Source organism: Dermacentor silvarum, chromosome 4, assembly GCF_013339745.2.
Source record: "Dermacentor silvarum isolate Dsil-2018 chromosome 4, BIME_Dsil_1.4, whole genome shotgun sequence".
NCBI classification, from domain to species: domain Eukaryota; kingdom Metazoa; phylum Arthropoda; class Arachnida; order Ixodida; family Ixodidae; genus Dermacentor; species Dermacentor silvarum.
Window position 1 is genome coordinate 58,405,131 of NC_051157.2, and position 6,398 is coordinate 58,411,528.

A 6,398-nucleotide genomic window follows, 5' to 3' on the forward strand; every position below is an offset into this window, starting at 1 on the left:
TCCCGTTTACAGCGAGGCATTTCTCGCGACTAGATGCGATGGAAAGTGTTTGCTGCGAATGTCCGTTCCAAATAGCAAGGAAAATGCACGGCCAGAACCATTGTGGCTAGGGCAATACAATTTAGAGGGGTGTCAATCATGTCACGGGAGATGAGTAGGCAAAGTGAGAGTTGTGTGTGGCGAAAAAACGTAGAATGACAAGCAACTTGGAGGCAAATAGAACAGATCTATGTAGAAAATAAAATTGCCGGCCCGCTCCAAGAACACAGAAGTTGATGGCAAATAATTTTGCCGGTGCAACTGCTTGTCTATACTAACAAGGTCATTTACGGCAATTATTGCAGGACCAAAATAAGCTCACTTTGCCGGAGACTACGAGAACTCTTCGAGTTCTCAAGTTCTTCCGAGTGCTTTCAACTGCCACATTCGAGAAACTTTGATAGTTGGAAGATCCGTGAGTATATCTTGAAAGTACTACTGGAAATTTGTTCTTCAGCGCCTAGTAACATCCATCGATGACTACTGGAAAAAAACAAAATGGCAGGCAGTTCTAATAATGCCGTTATTTTCATATTCAGGGGCCAAGTGCTTGCTGTGATTAATATTTGTTAGTGAATAAGTTAACCAGGAATGATCTTTTCTTCTTTATTACTATCATTATTCTCTGTAATTATGCGAGTGCGCTTCTTTGTGTCCGGCAATTATAGCGTTCACGCTAGCGTTCTAGCGTTCACGCTACAGCAAGATAGCTGAGTAGGTCGAATCCTTTCTTCTCTTCGTAAATTGCTCTCTCTTTAGACCGCCACCATTTATGTCACTGAATTTATATATCAGAGAATGCATTCAATTTCTTTCATTCTGCATTCACGAGATATCCGTGGTACGGAAACGTTAAATGTTATGCTCTCTCAGCAGGTCAACTAAAGACTATTCTGTGAGGAAACGTGAACAGCATAGTTTGTAATGCATTACTTAATTAGCAAATGTGAGATTATGGGGGTATACTTTTGGATGTACGGGCATCGCGGCTAAATGTTTACGAAGATATCACATTTCGTTTGAGGAAAGGCGCCCGCTTCATGCAACAAGTTGAATACGTCATATAGCAAATAAACTCAGGTCTTTGTACAAACCCTCATTAGCCAGATGAACTGTACCATTATTCTTGGCCATATTCTATACCATATTTGTCGCAGGACACTTGTTGGCATTTAGACTCGCTCTAACTCGTGCAGTCTTGATTGTTCGCGGTCCTCGCGACGGACGCTTTCTATATATACGAGGTGCGTAAAAGCAACACCATTAGACCGTTGTCCGTTTCTTTTCATTCTTAAGTAGTAGTCAATTGAGGAAAACGGAAACCAAATTGCGCTTAACAGAAGTAGCTTTGTCTAAGCCAGTGAAAGGATGATTTCGCTATAAAATTGCTAAATAAAACATTCGAGCCATAGAAATATCCGCAGTGCACATTAATTATGGCTGAAGCGAATGACCTCTTCATCAGTAAGATGGTTCACAAGCATAGAATCAAAATAGGCATAATCGGCAGCATCCGCGAGTTTCAGATTCACCTCTGTAAGACGACATTAGGATTTCTTTGTCGCATAAATCAGCTTGTATAGAGTCTTAACCGCAAGGCATTGCGAATGCTGGTCATCAAACCCTCTTAGGCAAAATTCGCAACCATACATTAAAAAGCAGCACTTTTAAACTGCCACTCCTCACTCGTTTGTAATGCTTTCTGCCGCGCTATGCTCGTAATCACTGCGTGTCGCTTAAGAGCGGTTGCGAAAGGCGTTAACATTGGAGGGAACGAAACATAGAATACGAAAATTAGGGCGGGTGCCAAAAGAGCTATATCGAAAGTCCCAAACGTGAGTCGGCATGAATAAATGCATTTTTAATTTTCTTTTATCGTCACAGCATATCTGTATCTTTTTATTTTTATTTTGTTGGCATGTTTCGCAAATAAACAATCGAGAAACAGTCGAGAAATAGATTAATCTAGATGTAGCACGCAAAAAATAACCTGCTGTTTATTGCAATAGGGATATTTTAGGCGTTCATTAAGTCGGTTGAAAGTGGAATGCCAAAATGTGGACAATACAATGTAAACTTTGCAAATGTTTAAAAAGAACTAAATCTTTGACCGCTATGATGATGTTCCGCGTTCGTAATGCGTCCATTAGCTTTTTACTATCTATATTGAGATCGAGTGGAACTGCTGCATGCGCTTATTCAAATTTCGAGAGTATAGGAATTGCTTTTTAGACAACAAATGTGTTGCTGTCGGCAATGACGCAACACACTGCAAGCAAGACTTGCAATAGGCGCCGTTTTGAAGTCTGATGCTGAATAATTTCCTATAGAGAACGGCAAAACAGGAGGAAGCCAGATGGGGCCGCTATTGCCACCCTTCCTCCGAGCGAATGCACTACGTCACGAAATTTGCAAGAGATGCGCTCTTAATATACAGGCATGGAACAGCGCCATTCTATCCAGTCCTAAAAAAAAAGGCTTTCCTCATTGCATAACCAGCGACTTAACGTACCTAATCCTATGTATTTTTACTATACGTGTCACAGGTCGTAATTACGACGCAGCTTTTCTTCTGCTGTACAACTGCAAGTAAGGTCGTCCTCAGGCTGAAGTTATTGACGTGTTGTGAAAGACAACGCTTTCTTTGTTCTGTGTTACCAGTGGCAGAGTGCTAGTGCTTATTGACCTTTTGACTAAAGCTAAGATTGTACTACTCCGATATTTGACGTTGACTGTATTTCTATCAAACTCCACAGTTCACGCTGCAACTTCGCCGAGCCCCACAGACAGCCGCAGAAGATGGCGACATGAGGGGACGAAGCGGAAACGGGACGCAGATTTCAGGGGAGAATTAGAATAGCTGTCTTAAGGGTACGTGTATGTTATTTGCATATTTCTCGGCAATGTTCTGCATTGCACCACTCGCCTTTCAACAGGCAAGACTGGGAAGAAACCGTCAAGTTCGACGACCTTCAAGTCCAGCTTCGGGCTGTCCAAAGGGCCTGCGAAAGGGCTGAAGATCACGGTCTTCCGCCCCCGGTGCAGGTGCGGCCCGGACTATGGCAAAGTAGTCCCTTAGGGCAAAATAAAGTTTCTTGTATGTCTGTCTGTCTCGCAAGAATAAGTGATCTTTGCTAGCAACCCCGATGCTGAAGACCCTGCGAAGTGTCCAAAGTGATTTGTCTTCGCGTATGCAGTTGACTCTCACTAACTGCAGCGGCGATCAATGTCCAGGGGCAAAGGCCACACTACAAAAATTTATTAGAGGTTTCGGGATACGGAGAGACTAGCCTATAGCCTTCGAGAAGGTAACTATGGACAATAGGTTACAAGGAACACTTATACAGTTTCTTCTAAAACACGGCCTACCTGTGTTTACCATAAGATGCGATATTGTGGCCACCCTCGCGAAAGAAAAAAAATAAACATTTCGTATGAATTCAGCACATTTTGGCATGCTTCTTTAGCTTGCCTAATATCTGTCGGGGAACTTACTTCCATGTTGAAACTTATCTAGAAATTCCCTATAAGGTGGGCACATTCGAGTGACCATAATTGAAAGCGACATTGTTCCATCCGGTATCAACGAAAGAGTGCTTACGAAAGAGCGCAAGCTCCTTGGACTTGCTCTGCAAAGTTGCTTGCCTGTGCCTCTGCATAAATCGGTAAAAGCGTTTAGCTATGCAGTAATGAGTTATTATTTGGTGCTTCTGTGAAGAAGAGGGGGAGGGGGATTGGTGATGGGTGCCATTATATACATTCCAAATTTGCCGCTGAACGTTGCGTACACTCTTGGGCAAAAATACGCAAATGAGACTCCTAATTTCCCACCAGAGTGTTACGCTCATTGCAGCGCACACAATATTTTGCTTCGCGAGTGTTACAACTCGTTTTACGTAAAGCAACTAAGCTACGACTAAATACATGAACGTCTATGTTCAGTACAAACGTGCAAATAATAAAACTGCCATCGTTAACATTGGCAGCCAGAATACGATGTAGACGCCTCAAGGAAACAATTATTGTGGTTTGCACAAAACTACACACGTGACTTTTATGTGCGAAGATCGAGGGTCAGGCTCAATAGTCTGAAGTAAGTGCCGCCTACTTGAACTTGTATTGACTTAGCTCTATAGGAAAAGATGAACGTGCCGGAATGATACCCGAAGGCGGTATTTTTGTCTCATTCCGGTGTAGAACGCGCTAACGTACCCTCCCCCCCCCCCCCCCTTCCCTAGGTGCCTTGCGCTGGATTAAAGACGGCGCGTCCCCTCTGCTTTTCTCCCTTGGGGGCGCGTGATCGAGCCACCATCCCTCTCGCTCACCCTCGCACGCTTTCACTCGTACCTACAGCATACGGCGTGCAGCCACGATGCTATCGCACTTGGACTTTACAGTGAACATCACGCCGACGACGATGACGACGGCGGAAGTGCGTCTGCAGTGTCCATAGTAGCAATTATAATTGCTACTGCAATAATAACGCAACACATAAAAATAAGAAAAGGATTAGGAATAGGATATTGTTAAATAAGTAAACAAATATATGCTTTGCGATACAGCAGGTCTAAAATCCGGGTTCCTATTATGCTAAAAAAAACTGTCTTGATCGGTTGGCATCAGTATCAGAATCCGTAGCCGTCGTGGCACAAGCAAGACAACCACCGACTGACTAGTGAAAGTTGACTGATGACTGTGCCAGTTAAACCGAATTTTGATAATCGAATATTCTATTAGTAATAAGGTTTTCACTAGTGTAAGGTCATGCATTTGTATTTACTACACAGAAGCCACGCCTTAGGCAGGTTCCCAAAACAGTACACAGTTCATATGACGCTAAATTGCATTTGATTTCTTTCAGTCATTTCGACAATAACCCCCGTATCAATTAACCCCCGTTATCATAAATTGTTTCTATCCTGTTTTCGTTTTTTTCCTCTTAAGTATTTACTGCTAGCAGGTTTCTTTCCCATTGCCGTCACCCATGAGATTGTCTCAGCCACTCTGACTTTGCGCTTGACATTCTTTGTTGCCATGTTGCTCACTGTACCAGTTGCCTAATTGCTTGCAAAATTCCTAGTTCTTTTCCTCCTCTGTGAATCAATGGTATTCCTGTACATATATCTGAACACGCTCCCAGCCCATTTACTTTCGTCCATATTTCTCAGTCGTTCTTCGTAATCAATTTTACTCTGAGCTTCCCTCACTTCAATACTAGTCCAGGCCATATCACCCTGCACAGTTTCATTTGTAGTCTTCCCGTGAGCGCCCAATGCGAGGCATTCCACTCACCTTTGGTCCTCATCGAGACCTGAATGTACCCCTGACTTCAAGCAAGCAACCGCAATTCCAACTGCAAGCCTTGGAACCATTACACCTTTCCACATACCCCACAGCACCTCGTACCTATTGTATCCCCATAGCGCTCTGTGTTCCATTATGGCCGCACTTCTCTTCCCCTTTGCTATTATTGTTTTTTCTCTGCTTCCTTATATATATTGCCTTCGTTTGTTAATATACAAAGGTATCTATAATATTTTAGCCGAGATTTTTCCTGGCCTTGTATTGACACTGTATGTTCACTGTTTTCATTCAATACCATAACACCTGATTTTTAACGCTAAATTTCAGACCTTAATTCTGTCCACAGGTATTAACCAGACGTTGTATAACACTTTGTTTATTAGCTAGCAACACATTGTCCTCCGTATAAAACAAACCTTGAAGCTGCCGCTTTACTGTTGTATCCGACTGTTTGTATGAGAGATTAAACCCGATATTGCTTCCCTCTAGCGCCCTTTCCGTTCTTACATCATAAACAGCAGCGGGGATAGAGGGCACCCCTGTCTCAGTCCCTTGTTGATATCAACTTGCTCTTCGCTCCTCATCCTTTGCCATTCAACACAAACTGTATTTTATAAGTAAATCTCCCTCAATAGCTGTACACAGTTGTTTCCTATGCCTTCCCCTGCAGGAATGTTCACAATATGTGGTGGTTTACTTTGTCATACGCTCGCGAAATGTCTAAAAAAACCATATGGTGGTCTCCTTTCTTCTCTGGATATTTCAATACAATGAGTAAGGACAAATAAGTTATCATCCAGACGTTTACCGATCCTGAAGTCAATATGAAGTTCTCCCAATATGTCATTATTCTCTGCCCATGCTTGCAGTTTTAATGTATTCGCCTCCATTGCTAGCCTGTATATTACCGATGTAATGGTCAACAGTCTATATGGGTGAATTCTATCCTTTTCCTCTTTACCTTTATAAATTAAATTCATTCTATTTTGTCGCCAACAGTCTGGCATTCGTCCATCTTTTCAGGTTTTTTTCTAATGCTTTTATCCGAGCATCCT